General features: G+C 47.8%; 1 protein-coding gene across 1 annotated transcript in view; it reads right to left on the bottom strand.

Moving 5' to 3' along the window:
• Positions 1-16,365, bottom strand: part of LOC119957993 (cyclin-dependent kinase-like 1) — a 74,082-nt gene that overhangs the window by 29,390 nt on the left and 28,327 nt on the right. The gene's annotated exons all lie outside the window — the stretch shown is intronic.

Here is a 16,365-nt window from a genome sequence, read left to right as displayed (position 1 = left end):
CACCCTGCAACGGGATCCCCGATCAGATACTTGGTCTGATCTTTCTTCTGTATTGATGCTGGTGTCCTGCTTTGTCTTTTAGTTTTCCCTGATCACTATACCCAGTATGCTGGGCTCAGTGGTAGCACCCTCACCCTGGATCTGAAGGAGACGCTGCATAGTTGGAGGTTCAGCCTTTGAGAGAAGATATTAAACAAAACCCACTGGCTTTGCTGGGCGTAAAAGATCCCTGGCAAGGGCGGCATGTGGCGCAGTGGTTAGCACTGCAGCACTGAGGAACTGGGTTCGGATCTCATGCCCGGGTCACTGTCCGTGTGGAGTTTGCACATTCCCCCCGTGTCTGTGTGGGTTTCGCCCCCACAGCCCAAAGATGTGCTGGTTAGGTGGGCTGGGATCTGAACCCGCTGCGGTCCCAGTGCTAACCACTGTGCCACATGCCGCCCTTGTCAGGAATCTTTTCCACCCAGCTAAGCCAGCAGATGTAGTTTTGTTTAATACCTTGTCTCCAAGACTGAACCTCCAACAGTGCATGCTAAATTACCCCTTAATTGGAAAAAAAATTAATTGGGTACTCTAAATTTATTTTAAAAAATTATCCCTGGCACTATTTGAAGAGGAGATGGGGAATTCCCCCCCCCCCCCCCCCCCCCCCCCCCTCCCCGGTGTCCACCTGTCCAACATTCATCCCTCAATCACCACCTATATGATGAGGTGATCATTTTCCTCATTTGCTGTCAGTGAATGCAGAAAATGACTACCACTAAACTTGCCTACAGACACAACGACTACATTTCAAAAGAAACATCTCACCTGCAACGTATTGTGGTACATCCTGGAGCATGTGAAAGGGAGCCGCCTCGGGGTAATGTTCAGCACATTAGAACTAAAACACACTCCCGTGTCTTAAAACATGGCGTTCGAAATGACACTGGGCAAGATCATAGTAACCATGTTTGCTCCCCTCTGTGCCATCGTGATCGTGATATTAGACCAGTTAAATTAAGTTGAACGATTTTGGTACAGCAGGAGAAAGAGGCATTTCAGACAATCACATTCATCAGAGGGTGGCGTGTGGGAAAAGACAATAGTGTAGCCTGGGGTAATGTAGCCTAGTGTTATGGGCCAGGGTTTAGAGAACACCAAAGTATATCATGGGGTTCACCAGACCTACAATTGTTTATAGATTTTGGTTATGAGGAGCGTAAGGGCCAACCTTTCAGGTGTTATTCAACAGAGGCCTTAAAGCATTTTTAATCAAAACCAAAGTATATTCTATGAATTCAGTTAGCATTTCTATAAACACACAGTTTTATCAACTACAGACATAAACTCAGCTACAGTATATATATATATATATAACCCTTAATAACTTCCCTTTCAACCGTTTCAATTTGATAACAATATCCAATACTGGTTAGCATTGCTGTCTACGGCGCTGAGGACCCGGGTTCGAATCCCAGCCCTGGGTCACTGTCCGTGTGGACTTTGCACATTCTCCCCATGTTTGCGTGGGTTTCGCCCCCACAACCCAAAGATGTGCAGGGTAGATGGATTGGCCACACTAAATTGCCCCTTAATTGAAAAAAAATAATTGGGTACTCTAAATTTTAAAAAAACAATATCCAATACCAGACAAACCCTTTTTCACAAAACGGTAGGTTTGAATTATTTCCAGAAAACAGTTATCACTTTTAAGTTATCAAGTGATCTGGACACCTTCTGACATAGAGAGAGAGACAGAGAGAGAGGAGAAACCTTCTTTGTGTGAATCCAGCTTCCAACTGTGTAAACTGAAAGTAAAACTCAGAGCCACAGCCAACTCCAAGCTCAAAACAAAAGTAAAACCCAGGCCACTGCCCAGCTCCACCCACACAATGACATCACTGAAGCCATGTGACAATACAAACATTTCTTTTTTAAAATGTTTTTATTCTCCTTTTTCACATTTTCTTCAAAATTTACCCCCACCAATAAACAGTAGACAGTAATGGATACAATGCCAATCCCCTCATTAACAACAACGATCCTATCCTCCCACCAACCCCCACACAACAGCCCACATGACAATACAAGCATCAAATTTTAAAAAAAGAATCAAGAGTCGCCCATGGTCACCATTAACAAATATAGTCCACCTCCCCAACCCCCACCCCACGCTAATATTCAAGGCCATCCCCGAAAGTGTACAATGAATGACACCCATGAATTGTAAACCCCTCTCCCAGACTCCTTCCCTCCACTTCCTCTCGAAAACACCTCACCCAGTATCGGGCCCTTCCCCCAACTCCGGCTAGGCTCATCGAAACCTGTTCTACCAGGCTCTGATGGCCGCAGCCCCTCCCCCCACCTCATTCCCGTTCACTGGCCGGCTTAAACCAGCCAGTGTGGAGGCACCTGCCCAGGTCTCCTTCCCCCTTGCCCAGTCCCAGGGAAACAAATCAATCCCCTTTAACACACAACCCCAGCATAAACACACAAGCCCCAAAGAACCATCATTGCAAAGGAAAGTCCCACCTCTTACCTTGTCCAAATAGACAGCGTCAACTCATTTTAGTACATACAACAACATACAGTGAATAGATAAAGCTACATACTCTCCTACCAACCCCCTACCCTCAGTACAAGACCAGTCCTCAGTCCCATTTCTCAATTCTGCCACAGCCTTCGCAAACACCTCCGCCACTTCCACCGTCTCAAAATAAAAGTGTTTGGATTTGTAGGTCACCGTACAAACATTTCTTAAAGGGACGCTCCCATGACAGTCATAATCCAGAGGCCGGGACTGATGGTCTGGAAACCTTGCACCATATTAGCTGGTGGCGAGGGGAATACATTTAGAATAAAATACTCATCTCATTGATTTAAAAAACAATTTAGAGTACCCAATTCATTTTTTCCAAGGGGCAATTTAGCGTGGCCAATCCACCTACCATGCACATCTTTGGGTCGTGGGGGCGAAACCCACGCAAACACGGGGAGAATGTGCAAACTCCACACGGACAGTGACTCAGAGCCGGGATCGAACCTGGAACCTCGACTCCGTGAGGCAGCAGTGCTAACCACTGCGCCACCGTGCTGACCCTCATCTCATTGATAATCCTGGTTCACGGATTATCCTTCCGGCAGGAAATCTTCTGTCGATGTGTGGTCTGGCCTACATGTGACTACAGACCCACACAATGTGGTTGATTCTTAGCTGCCTTCTGAAACTATCCAGCAAGCCATTCAGTTCAAGGGAAATCACGGACGGGCAATAAATGCCGGCAACAATGTTTACATCCCAAGAATGAAGAAAAGCAAAAGTGTGCCATCCTTTTGAGATTCTAGCCCACCTTGGCTGTCAAATCATCAACATGCCCAGAATTGGCCTTGGTTGCCATACTGGAATTTCAAGCTTAAAATTTAAAAAATTACGGCAGATAGTGTCCAACTAATTTAACATTTTTGAATGGGGGTCAAGTGAAAATGGAGACAAAAAGCCCACAGAGAGACTAAATTGTAATCTTTATGGGAGACCTCTAAGTGGTAATAAAGGGCTCCTTTGTGTGCGAGTTACAGTAAAAGTCAACAGGTCAGTGCTCATTTCAACTGATCTCAAGCCCCAGAAAACTCAAGGTATTACCAGACAATGAGTATTGGATATCTTCCCCATCTTGTAACTTAGCAACAAGGTCACCAAACACCAGAATCTCTAAACCAAGCTTCACAAAATGAGACAGATGAAACTGCAAAAGATCCATCTGTCTCATAACGAACACCTCGTCACCTTTCGGATTGAATAGGCAGCTACTGTCAATGGAGGCCTCACTGTCTAAACGTCCGCAACTCCACTAGAGACCGTATCTTAGGCTGTGTGCTTCAGAGGAACCGCACTGCGTATCGCATCATTCAGCATCTTAGCACCTCCAAGTTTAGTCAGGGCTCACTAGCTCCACAATGAGGATTGGAAAAGGTAGACTAGTAAGTCTATAGGTTACACATTCAAATCACACCACAGAAATCCAGGGAAAGTACCACTGCTCTTTAATATGATCTGCATATGACTATACTCCTAGACTATGGTTGAATTGCAATGCTCTTGGGTAACTGAAAACACTCAGTTAAGGACTGCCTTGCCAATTTGACACGCATTCCAATTATTTTATTTTCCAATTAAGGGGCAATTTAGCACGGCCAATTCACCTAACCCGCAGATGGTTGGGCTGTGGGGGTGGGACCTATGCAGGCATAGGGAGAACGTGCAAACTCCACACGGACAGTGACCCAGGGCCGGGATTTGAAGCCGGGTCTGCAGCGCGGCAATCCCAGTGCTAACCACTGAGCCACATGCCACCCTCACGCTTCCTACATCGACCACACTTGGAAAGTACTTAATTGGCTGGAAAGCACTTTGGGATGTCCGCAGGTCCCAAATTCACAGAATTTACAGTGCAGGAGGAGGCCATTCAGCCCATCGAGTCTAAAAATGCAAGCTCCTTCTTTAGTGGCGACATGAAGTTGCACAGCAATTCTAAGTTGGTGATCACTGCACTTTCGAAGTGATTACTGATTCACGCAGCACATGCAGTCTTCTTAATGCTTGAATAGAGCAGTTACCCGATAGGGAATGTGACTTAATGCAAGACATGCCAGTGGGAACTGATTCACATGCTTGAGGGAACTGTAACCACTGATATGGTTTCACGGACATTGGCTATTCCTGCAGCCGGAGAATCTAATCTTTTTAATTAAACTTTATGTAGAATGGGAGGACCAGATAGTGAGGTAGTGCTAAGGGATGCAGAACATGTTTGAACAGCAATTGAACACAACTGGACAGAAATATGTTTTGCACTGATTTCACTAGCTCAGCGAAAAATGTTAGTGGGGAGGATTTCAGCTTGTTGACGGAGCTTTTAATAAGGTCTACGTTCCTTGTTAGATTTTCCTAGTAGGAGTTGTTCTTAAACTTTTGCCGCAGCCATGTGGAGACAGCCTGATTTATCCCTGCTACGCAACAGAGAAAACTACAAAGAGTTGCAAACTGTGTCAAGAATTTGGATTTGAAAGGGCAGCACGGTGGCAGAGTGGCTAGCACTGCAGTCTCACGGTGCCGAGTGCCCGGGTTCGATCCAGGCTCTGCGTCACTGTCCGTGTGAAATTCTCCCCGTGTTTGCGTGGGTTTCGCCCCCACAACCCAAAGATGTGCAGGGTAGGTGGATTGAACACGCTAAATTGCCCCTTAATTGGAAAAATGAATTGGGTACTCTAAATTTATATTTTTTAAAAAGAATTTGGATTTGAAGGGCTTGTTTAATCTTAATTTTGGACTCAAAAATGGAACACCTTTAATCTTCAATCATCAGAAGTAATTATAAATTGCATGATTATCTTTATGCTTATGCTGAACAATTCTGTAACAGTTTGACTAAAATAAATCTCTGACTGTTTAACGATAACGAACTAAGAACTTTATGGAAGATGAAGAATAGATAGCACATCTAATTGTAACCATTTCCTCCAACAGTTGAGATGTATATTAGGGAGCTCTACAGGATGGGCTGTGTTAAGAGAGTGTTCAGAGGTTTTAATGAAGGTGGAACAGATTGACTTATAGAATTCATAGAATCATAGAATTTACAGTGCAGAAGAAGGCCATTCATCCCATCGAGTCTGCACCGGCCCTTATAAAGAGCACCTGACTGCAGCCCACATATCTACCCTATCCCCGTAACCCCCACTTTTTTGGACACTAAGGGCAATTTAGCATGGCCAATACACCTAACCTGTACATCTTTGGACTGTGGGAGGAAACCGGAGCACCCGGAGGAAACCCACGCAGACACGGGGAGAGCGTGCAGACTCCGCACAGACAGTGACCCAGCCGGGAATCGGATCTGGGACCCTGGTGCTGTTAAGCAACTGTGCTGACCACTATGCTACCGTGCTTTGTCCTGAGAAAGCTTCCCAGAGAAAAGGAACATTATGTATTTTGGCCACATTGCAACTTGGCTTTTGCCAAATCTTCCATGATTGTGAAAACCCTGCTGCAAAAAATATCTGTCAAAGTAAGCCACAAATCCTCAGGGAATGGTAATACACACTGGATGTTCTGTATCATTGGTCTTTCCTCTAAGCAGACCCCGCATTCTTTAAAGTCAGGAGTTTACATTTATTGCCCATTCTCTAGTAAACCATTGTGTGACCCGGGGGCTGCAACAATAAAACCCCTCATTGTATGGGGCAGCAGGGTAGCATGGTGGTTAGCATAAATGCTTCACAGCTCCAGGGTCCCAGGTTCGATTCCCGGCTGGGTCACTGTCTGTGTGGAGTCTGCACGTCCTCCCCCTGTGTGCGTGGGTTTCCTCCGGGTGCTCCGGTTTCCTCCCACAGTCCAAAGATGTGCGGGTTAGGTGGATTGGCCATGCTAAATTGCCCGTAGTGTCCTAATAAAAGTAAGGTTAAGGGGGGGGGGGGGTGTTGGGTTACAGGTATAGGGTGGATACGTGGGTTTGAGTAGGGTGATCATGGCTCGGCACACCATTGAGGGCCGAAGGGCCTGTTCTGTGCTGTACTGTTCTATGTTCTATGTATGTACTGAGCACCGTGACGTTGCTTATACCGCCTGTTGTTTTTAAAAAATCTTCTGGAATGTCTCCTGTGAGTGAGATGGAGTTAAATGTAAACAAATATTGGTTTATTTAACACTAAACCAATGCAGCAAGACCTGGACAATATCCAGGTTTGGGCTGACAAGTGGCAAGTTACATTTGCGCCACACAATTGCCAGGCATTGACCATCTCCTGCAAGAGAGGGTCTAACCATCGCCCCTTGACATTCGATGGCATTACCATCGCGGAATCCACCACTATCAACATCCTGGGGGGTTACCATTGATCAGAAACTGAACTGGACCCAGCCACATTAATACTGTGGCTACCAGAGCAGGTCAAAGGCTAGGAATCCTACAGCTAGTAACTCACCTCCTGACCCACCAAAGCCTGTCCACCATCTACAAGGCACATGTCAGGAGTGTGATGGAATACTCTCCTCTTGCCTGGATGAGCGCAGCTCCAACAACGCTTAAGAAGCTCAACACCATCCAGGACAAAGCAGCCCCGCTTGATTGTTCCCCCTTCCATAAACATTCAAATCCTCCACCACCAACGCACAGTGGCAGCCGTGTGTACCATCTACAAGATGCCCTGCGGTAACTCCCCAAGGTTCCTCAGGCAGCACCTTCCAAACCCACAACCACTACCATCCAGAAGGACAACAGCAGCAGATACCTGGGAACATCACCACCTGGAGGTTCCCCTCCAAGTCACTCAACACTCCGACTGGGAAATATATCGGCCGTTCCTTCACTGTCACTGGGGCAAAACCCTGGAACTCCCTCCCTAACAGCATAGTGGGTGTACCTACACCTCAAGGACTGCAGCGGCTCACAAAGGCAACTCATCACCGCCTTCTGAAGGGCAATTAGGGATGGGCAATAAATGCTGGCCTGGCCAGCGACACCTACATCCCGTAAATTAATTTAAAAAAGTTATATCCATGACTACACAATAACGTTTCTGTGAAACTCAAAATATTTCCTCTCACTCCTCACGATATGGAAAATGATGTCAGGAAGCTAATCTCACTGTACTCACCAGTATTGCTGCCTGACACTCATAAAGGGCACAGCTTTGAATTAGAAGTGGCTCAGTGGGTAGTAAACCTGCCTCTTTTACACAGAGCCATGGGTTCAAGAACCATTCCAGAGAATAGAGCATATAATTCAGGCTGAAGCGCTGGTACAGTACTGAGGGAGGGCTGCGCTGTTGGAGGTGCTGCCTTTCTGATGAGATGTTAAACAAGCTGCCCTCTCATGTGGATGTAAAAGATTCTATGGAATTAAATTAAAGAGCAGGAGAACTCTCTCTGGTGCCCTGGCCAATTATCACTCAACCAACATGACTAAAAACATTAAGGGCGATTCTCCGAGCCCCGTGCCAGGCTGGAGAATCGCTGCAACCGCGCCACGACGCCGGCGCGCGATTCTCCGGGGTGCGGAGAATCGGCACCATTTGCGCCTGCGCGTTTAGCGCGGCGCGGGCCGCTGGAGTCGGCGGGGCCGCCGATTCTCCGGCCCGGACGGGCCGAGCGGCCGCATCAATACAACAGAGTCCCGCCGGCGCCGTTCACCCCTGGTCACTGCCGGCGGGAACTCTGCGAGAACGGTCAGGGGGCAGTCTGTGGGGCGGGGGGGGGGGGGCTCCTTCACCGGGAAGGGGCTTCCGATGGGGTCTGGCCACGATCGGTGGGCCAGCCTCTCCCCCCGGGCCTACTTCCCGGGGCCGGCGCGCTAAAGAAGTCCCCCGCACATGCGCAGGTTGGCGCGGTGCCCATTTGGCGCCGCGAAAGGAGGCTGGAGCGGCGTGAACCGCTCCAGCGCCGTGCTGGCCCCCTGTGTGGGCCAGAATCGGTCGTACCAGGGCCCGGTTCGCACCATCGTGAAATGCGACGGCGTTCACGACGGCGCGAACACTTGGGCTCCATATTAGAGAATCGCCCCCATTAACTGGCCATCTCATTGCTGTTTATGGGATCTTGCAGTGTTTAGACTGAGTGTCATATTTCCTACATGATAACGGTAACTACAGTGAAAGTGCTGTAATGCACTTTGGGGAGGTCATAGAAATATATCAATGCAAGTCTTTCTCTTTCTCTAAAATTTAAACTTGAGTCGAACATCTTTGTCCAGGAGAGCCCTTCCTCAACCATAAGTAAGGTTTTGTTAATTTTGGTGGCAAGTAAAAGTGCCACCTTGGAGTATAAGAACAGTAACTGACCAATTAGATACCCTGCTATTCAAGAAGCAGCAGCTGACGTGGCGTGTGTGAAACGCAAGGCGGTCGGCCCCCTTAGTCTGGTCCTACATAACTCATCTAATCTCCGATAGGTGCTAAACCCATCGTTAAAAGCCAGACGATATCAATTAAACCAAAATGCCACCTGGGCCAAGTAAGAAAGAAGATCTTGAAACTTTTACACTTGAAAAGGATGCATTTTGGTTGTTTCAGTCTGTGTCAGGAACACGGCAACAGGAGAAGGCCATTCGGCCCCACAAGAATGTTCCACCAGTCAATGAGGAGATGGCTGAACCATACCTCAATTCCAACTATTTGCCTTTGTTCTATATCCCTGGATATTCTTTCACAACAAACACCGACCGATCTCACGTTTTGAAATCACTTGACTCCGCTGTCACAAGCTGGAGCCGGTGTGTTCACCAATAAAGGAATTAAAAATCTCAGTGCAAGAGAAAAGTATGGAACCTGAAAAGGACAGTTGGCCATCAAGTTCCCGCACACGGCAGCACGGTGGCGCAGTGGGTTAGCCCTGCTGCCTCACGGCGCCGAGGTCCCAGGTTCAATTCCGGCTCTGGGTCACTGTCCGTGTGGAGTTTGTACATTCTCCCCGTGTTTGGGTGGGTTTCGCCCCTACAACCCAAAGATGTGCAGGTTAGGTGGATTGGCCACGCTAAATTGCCCCTTAATTGGAAAAAATGAATTGGGTACTCTAAATTTATTTTTAAAAAGTTCCTGCACATGCTGACCTACAACAGGTTCAATTACACCAATTGCAACTTCAGAGGCAAAGTTCTGTTTCACAGAATCATAGAATTTACAGTGCAGTAGGAAGCCATTCCGCCCATCGAGTCTGTACCAGCCCTTGGAAAGAGCACCCTACTTAAGCCGACAGCTCCACCCTATCCCAGTAACCCCACCTAACCTTTTTTTGGACACTAAGGGGCAATTGAGCATGGCCAATCCACCTAACCCGCACATCTTTGGACTGTGGGAGGAAACCGGAGCGCCCGGAGGAAACCCACGCAGACATGGGGAGAACGTGCAGATTCCATGCAGACAGTCACCCAAGCGGGGAATCGAACCTGGACCCTGGAGCTGTGAAGCGATAGTGCTAACCACTGTGCTACCGTGACCCCCATAGTTAAAAAAAAATGTTTTTAAAATAAATTTAGAGTACCCAATTATTTTTTCCAATTAAGGGGCAATTTAGCATGGCCAATTCACCTACCCTGCACATCTTTTTTTTTGGGTTGTGGGGGCGAAACCCACGCAGACACGGGGAGAATGTGCAAACTCCAAACGGACAGTGACCCAGGGCCGGGATTCGAACCCAGGTCTTCAGCGCCGTAGGCAGCAATGCTAACCACTGTGCCACTGCGCTGCCCGTGACCCCCATAGCTAAGCTACAAATTTGTAATAATTAATTTGTATGTTGTGGAGTTTATTGCCAAATCTCAACCTGTTTAATGGAAGTTTAAATCCCCCTTGATAGCTGACAGCACCGTTTGTTTTGCATGTGGGATTATGAGTCATCATTGCCCAAAGGATGTCATGTCAGCCAACGTTGTGTGGGACGATAGTTTGCCAATAGTTGAATGTATTCTCATTTCCAATTTTTAAAAATAACTAATAAACGCAAATGTTCGAAAAAGGGGCAAACTATTTTCAAACTACTTCCTCCGGGTGCTCCGGTTTCCTCCCACGGTCCAAAGATGTGCAGGTTAGGTGGATTGGCCATGATAAATTACACTTTTTTTTTTTTTTTTTATAAATTTAGAGTACCCAATAATTTTTTCCAATTAAGGGGCAATTTAGCATGGCCAATTCACCTACCCTGCACATCTTTGGGCTGTGGGGGCGAAACCCACGCAGACACGGGGAGAATGTGCAAACTCCACACGGACAGTGATCCAGGGCCGGGATGCGAACCCGGGTCCTCAGCGCCGTAGGCAGCAATGCTAACCACTGTGCCACCGTGCTGCCCCTTGATAAATTACACTTAGTGTCCAAAAAAAAGTTAGGAGGGGTTATTGGGTTCGGGGGATAGGGTGGAAGTGAGGGCTTAAGTGGCTTGGTGCAGACTCGATGGGCCGAATGGCCTCCTTCTGCTCTGCATGTTCTATGTTCTATTTCCCCCAGGATATTTCTACCTAGTTGCTAGTGGCAGTATCCAAGGGATTAATTCTTAATTCCTGGAGACTCCAGGCCAACCCTAGAGAGCTTGACAACCCCCACAGGTCCAGGCTGGGTAAGGAGAGCAAGCTCCCGTCCCTTGAGCTTGAAAGGATGTCTGGAGCCTTCGTGCCCATTGTCTATAATGGCCACGTTTACGGAATTCTATTTCACAGTTTGCTGTTGTAAGACTTGGAACTCAACTTCTCGACCCACAACCATAATTACCAGGTTATTAAACCTGCCAATGAAAAAGTCTCCACCCCATCAATGTTACTAAGCCCATAGCAGCACAGGGTGAGGTTCAGAACAAAGATTGCTGCACCTTGCTTTCTACATTTTTTAATTCACCCACTTTCTCTTTGAAGTTGTTACTTTTTTAAAATAAATTTAAGAGTACCCAATTAATTTTATAGAGTACCCAATTCATTTTTTAGAGTACCCAATTCATTTTTTCCAATTAAGGGGCAATTTAGCGAGGCCCTAGCTTGCACATCTTTGGGTTGTGGGGGTGAAACCCACGCTGACACGGGAAGAATGTGCAAACTCCACACGGACAGTGACCCAGGGCTGGGATAAATACTGGGACCTCGGCGCCGTGAGGCAGCAGTGCTAACCCACTGCGCTCCGAGCTGCCCCTGAAGTTGTCACTTAACATCCTTCAATTTTATAGATCCAGTTAAAAAAAAAATTCCATTCATGCAAGTTTATAGATCCGGTTAAAAATAACTTCCATGAGGGCAGCACGGTGGCCTAGTGGTTAGCTTTGCAGTCTCACGGCGTCGAGGTCTCGGGTTCAATCCCGGCTCTGGGTCACTGTCCGTGTGGAGTTTGCACATTCTCCCCGTGTCTGCGTGGGTTTCGCCCCCACAACCCAAAGATGTGCCGGGTAGGTGGATTGGCCACGCTAAATTGCCCCTTAATTGGAAAAAATGAATTCGGTACTCTAAATTTATAAAAAAATAACATCCATTTATATAGTGCCCTTCATTAGGGAAGGTCGTCTGAAGCATTTTGCAGTCACTGTTGTAATGTAGGATGCAGCAATCAATTTGCAGGCAGCAAGATCCCAGAAAAGCATGCGAGGGAATGACTAGGTCATCTATTTTCAGTAATGGTTGAGGGATAAACATTGGCTAAGATGTTGGGGAGGACACCCCTGTTCTTTGAATAGACGCAAGGGATATTTTATGTTCACCTGAGAAGGAAGATAGGGACTCAGTTTAACGTTTCATCCAAAAGATGTCCCAGGGGCCTGGCTCGATTCCCGGCTTGGGTGACTGTCTGGAGTCTGCACATTCTGCCCGTGTCCTCCGGTTTCCTCCCAGAAGTCCCGAAATACATGTTTGTTAGGTGAATTGGACATCCTGAATTCTCTCTCGCTGTTTCCGAACAGGCGCCAGAATGTGGCGACGAGGGGATTTTCACAGTAACTTCATTGCAGTGTTAATGTCAGCCTACTTGTGACACTAATAAAGATTATTATTATTAGAACCTCTTTGGGCAGCACAAGTGGATAGCACTGTGGCTTCACAGCGCCAGGGTCCCAGGTTCGATTCCCCGCTGGGTCCCCTGCGGAGTCTGCACGTTCTCCCCGTATCTGCGTGGGTTTCCGCCGGGTGCCCCGGTTTCCTCCCACAGTCCAAAGACGTGCAGATTAGGTAGATTGGCCCTTAGTGACCAAAAAAAGGTTAGGAGGGGTTATTGGATTATGGGGATAGGTTGGAAGTGAGGGCTTAAGAGGGTTGGTGCAGACTCAATGGACCAAATGGCCTCCTTCTGCACTGTATGTTCTAAGTCTAAGTCTCTGCATTCCAAACTCTGGAGTTGGACTTCAAGCCATGCCTTCTTATTCACACGAGATAAGATACACAAACCTTCCAGCCCTAGCCTGGTCCCAACATAATGCCATGTTAGATGGCACCTTTTCTAAGGTGCCCCGGCACCAAGGCTTGTGTGTTTAATGACCCTGCTCCATGCACCAGAGCACCGAGGCCATTTGGAGACAGCGGCATCAGCATTCATAAAGGATTCACTCAGCCACTGATTACTTAATCCTGTAACCTGACATCTCTTCCACACTACACAGTATCAGTGAAGCTCTACATCTCCTTTACTAAACTTGGCTCGCGTCTGCTATTTCAGGTACTCACACTGCCCTACTGAGTGGCAGCCTGTGTCTGACTCTGGTCTGACACAATCTGTTTGTAAGCGATACCAGTGGCTAACAGTGTCCCACTTTAATGTTGCCTCACTAAATGAGATGCATTACCACTATGCCTGTAGTTTTTGTGGTTAAGCAGGCAGCTGTGACAGATTGTGATGATCCTCTCGGCCCACAGCTGTTGTGTCAAAAACAATTAATAGAATGGCAATTCGACCAGGTAGTTAATTTTACAAAGTGCAATTTCCCTCCCATTGCCTCCTTCCGTGAATTCCCCTCCCCCTCTCTTGGACATGCTGACTCATGGCGTCCGCTCCCTGAGCGACCATTTTCATTTCGGGTCCTAAACAATAAGTCAATGGGCTGGTCAACTTCCCCGGCATCACTGAGGAACCGCATCGAAGGCCCAAAAAGGCACATACTCCAGCAGGAGTCTGGGCCTGATAGCAGATTAGGAACGCTGGCTGGTTATTCACACCCACTCATCCCCAGCTCGGGTGTTTGCGCATCTGCACAGTGCCGAGCAGATACCAGTTAATTCAGCACAAAGCGAGAAAATAACCTGGAACCTCACCAGTTGTGTGGTCCAGCTACTGTCTGGAAGCTGTAAACTCCCATTGCTCCACAGTCCTCATTGCTGCCACTAGTAGGGCCCCAGAATCAGGTGTTGCATATAGCTGGGGCCATGCTATGTATCGGCACAGTGGTTAGCATTGTTGCTTCACAGCTCAGGGTCCCAGGTTCAATTCCCACTTGGGCCACAGTCTGTGTGGAGTCCTCACGTTCTCCCCGTGTCTGCGTGGGTTTCCTCCGGGTGCTCCAGTTTCCTCCCGCGAGTCCCGAAAGACGTGGGGCGCGATTTTCCCTAGTCACGAAAACTCGGGAAGCTGGCGTCAAAAACGGGCGCGTTTGACGCCAGCCTCCGCCCCCCCCCCGACCGGGGAGCTGAATCGGTTCGTTAACGAATTTCGTTAAGCCCGCTAGCCAGAGTTAGCGATGGCTGACGCGTCAGATGACGTCAGCCGCGCATGCGCGGATTGGACGACTCCAACCCCCGTATGCACGGATGACGTCATCGCGCATGTGCGGGCCGTTATGCCCCGCAGAAGCCCCGCGGATGGATCCATCGGGGCGGCGGAGGGAGAAAGAGTGCACGGGGTAAGTACCCGCTGCCCGCGATCGGTGGGCACCGATCGCGGACCCATGGCACCCTTGGCACGGCCGTGGTACTGCCGTGCCAATCGGTGCCATGGTTCCCCAGATCAGGACTTTACGGCCGTTTTTACGAACGGTCAGACCAGGTGTGTTTTACGTTCATAAAAACGGCCGTAAAGGCCTTGGAAATCGGCCCATCGGCCAGGGGTGAATAGCTGCTCGCCGTAAAAAAACGGCGGGCAGCGATTCGTGTCGGGAGGCGGGCGTGGGGGGGGGGGGGGGAGAATAGCGGGAGGGCGTCGGACCTGCGTTCCGTAAAAATTTACGCCGCCCGCTATTCTCCGAATTTTCGTGAGTCGGGAGAATCGCGCCCATGCTGTTAGGTGAATTGGACATTCTGAATTCTCGCTCCGTGTACCTGAACAGGCGCCGGAATGTGGCGACCAGGGGATTTTCACAGTAACTTCATTGCAGTGTTAATGTAAGCCTACTTGTGACAATAATAAAGATTATTGTTCATTATTATTCCTGTTCGGTTCAATTAAGTTCTCTCTCTCCGCTAGCGAGAAAAATGCTTCCGCACAGAGGAGTTATAAAATCATAGAATTTACAGTACAGGAAACCATTCAGCCCATCGAGTCTGCACCGGTCCTTGGAAAGAGTACCCTACTTTTTAAAAAAAACAAACTTTTTTTCCCATACATTTAGTGTACCCGATTTATTTATTCCAATTAAGGGGCAATTTAGCATGGCCAATTCACCTACCCTGCACATCTTTGGGTTGTGGGGGTGAGACCCACTCAAACACGGGAAGAATGTGCAAACTCCACACGGATAGTGACCCAGAGTCGGGATTGAACCTGGGACCTCGGCGCCGCGAGGCGGCAGTGCTAAGCACTGTTCCAACATATTGCCCAAGAGCACCCTACTTAAGGCCACACGTCCCCCCTATCCCCATAACCCAGTAACCCCATCTAACCTTTTTGGACATTAAGGGCAATTTATCACGGCCAATCCACCTAACCTGCTTATGTTTGGACTGTAGGAGGAAACCGGAGCACCCGGAGGAAACCCACGCTGTCACGGGGAAACAGGGCAAACTCCACACAGACAGTCACCCGAGGCCGGAATCGAACCCAGGTCCTCAGCGCCGTGAGGCAGCAGTGCTAACCACTATCTGCCAGTTTAATTAATAGCAATCTGCAATGTCATCAAAGCATCTTAATGACGCCTGAAGCCCAATCCACCAATCAATCGCTCAGTGTGAAGAACAGTCCAAGTTTGTATTCAGGTCATAGTTGAACTTTAAATCGTGAGAAATAGGAGTAGGCCATTCAGCCCATCAAGCCTGCTCTACTCAATAAGATCATGGATGATCTGACTGGCCATCACGCCATTTACCCGGCTATCCCTTATAACACTCAACTTCTTTGTTGATCAAAAATCTCTCTAACTCAGCCATTAATATAAACAATCCACTACAGTACATGGCGATGAGAATTCTAAAGACTAACGACCCTGAGAAGAAATTCCTTTGCATTTCAGGCTTAAATGGGCGACACCTTATTTCTAAACTATTCCTCTTGGTTTTAGATTCTCTCATGGGAGAGGACGTTTTCTCACAATCTAACCAGTCATGTACCCATAGAATCTTATTTGATTCAATTAGATCCCCTCTCATTCTTCTAAACTCCAATGAGCATAGACCCAACTTGGTCAATACGTCCTCACAAGACAACCCCCTTCATTCTAGGAAATCAACCTTGTGAACCTACTCGGAACTACCTTGAATGCAAATATATCCTCCTTTGTAAATAAGGAGGCCAAACTCTGCATCGTACTCCAGGTGGGGTCTCATTAATGCCTTGTACAGTTGTAGCAAGACTTTTATATATCACCCCCTTTACAATAAGCACCAACATTCAATTTTCCTTCCTAATTACTTGTTGTACCTGCATGCTAATGTGTTGTGTTCTTGTACAATACAATCCGGGTTCCTCGGTACAGAGCGTTTTATATTGTCTATTTAAATAATA

Source organism: Scyliorhinus canicula, chromosome 27, assembly GCF_902713615.1.
Source record: "Scyliorhinus canicula chromosome 27, sScyCan1.1, whole genome shotgun sequence".
In the NCBI taxonomy this organism is placed as follows: domain Eukaryota; kingdom Metazoa; phylum Chordata; class Chondrichthyes; order Carcharhiniformes; family Scyliorhinidae; genus Scyliorhinus; species Scyliorhinus canicula.
The sequence above is the reverse complement of the archived record's forward strand: the minus strand, read 5'-3'. Positions and strand labels throughout refer to the sequence as shown.